Below are 1286 nucleotides of genomic sequence, written 5' to 3'. Positions count from 1 at the left end.
GAACCCACGTCCTCTGCAATCTGGACACCCTCAGTGGTGTCCTCAGCAATAATCGCACCATAAGTAGTGCCTCCTTCCATCTCTACAGTGCGGGAGCTAGACACCCCAGCCGCTAACTCTGATGCTCTCATCTGGTGCGCCGCCTCCTCAGCAAGTGAGGCTCTCCTCGCAGCCTCCATCTCTCGGCGCTCCTTCTTCCGTGCTCGCGCCTCGTCCTCTGCTCGACCCCTACGCCTCTTGGCACTCTCTCGAGGGGGAGGTGGTGGAATTTCTGAAGTGGCAAAAAGGGCCGCCAACACTGTGTCCTCAGCAGGCTCGACAGAAGGGGCCTTAGACTCCGGCACCCTAGCCTCTAAGATCGTGTCGATATCTTCACGAAGAGTTGACACATCCACCGGAGGGGCTGGTCGGTCTAGCACCCTCAACTCAAAGGCGTCCAAACGCTATTTAACCTCAGCGATCTTCCGCTCAGTAAACTGGACCATTTTCCTCTCTAGGCGCTCTTCGGACTCAGTAATAGACTTCTGCATCCACGGCTGGATATGATGCAGATGTGTGGCCATTTGCGCCTCTAGTTTTTGGACTCTAGCAAGCGGGACCAGTGCCGGTAGAGGGGCTGTACGAGAGGAGCTCGGGGCAGTGCTACTACCCGGGATAGACTCGACCGGGGTAGTGTCAGTGGACGCTGCCTGTGTAGCTGTGCGGGCCTGGGCTACCGTATCATCAAGATCATCAGCAAGTGGGGGCAGCTCTGGACGGGGCCCTCTGCGTGGAGCCAACTCATTGGCCTCGTCTCTGATGAGGCTGACGTCAACAGTGCCCTGCAGGGTCTTGAGCTGATCTACGTGCCATATGGTCACACCTGCGGACCTGCAGAGGCCAAAGATCATGCACGGGAACGGGTAGGTAGTAATGAACTTGAATGCCCTCTCGTGCATGACTGCCTGGAGAAGCCATGCGAAGTCCACCTCGAATCCGGCTATCATCGCCGCCATCAACACTGCTCGATCCCAGGTAACGATGTTATCTGCAGTTGTGGGGGAAAGGCAGTGACGGACAAGCAGCCACAAGAACTTCGCCGTGAAAGTGAGGTTGGCCTTTTTGATGGCCCCCTTTGGCTCAGTCACCCAAGTTGCACCCTCTCCATCAACTGACAGGTGCAGGGCCATCAACCTCTTGGTGGTCTCTCTTAGTGATGGCTCGCGCAAGAACTGGCATCTTTAACTATCTGCCAGCGGTAGTCAAACTCGGCAGTGAGGGGGGTCCGAGTAGCATCAACACTCTCG

The sequence above is a fragment of the Solanum pennellii genome, chromosome 5, assembly GCF_001406875.1.
Source record: "Solanum pennellii chromosome 5, SPENNV200".
NCBI lineage: Eukaryota > Viridiplantae > Streptophyta > Magnoliopsida > Solanales > Solanaceae > Solanum > Solanum pennellii.
Note: the sequence above shows the minus strand (reverse complement) of the source record.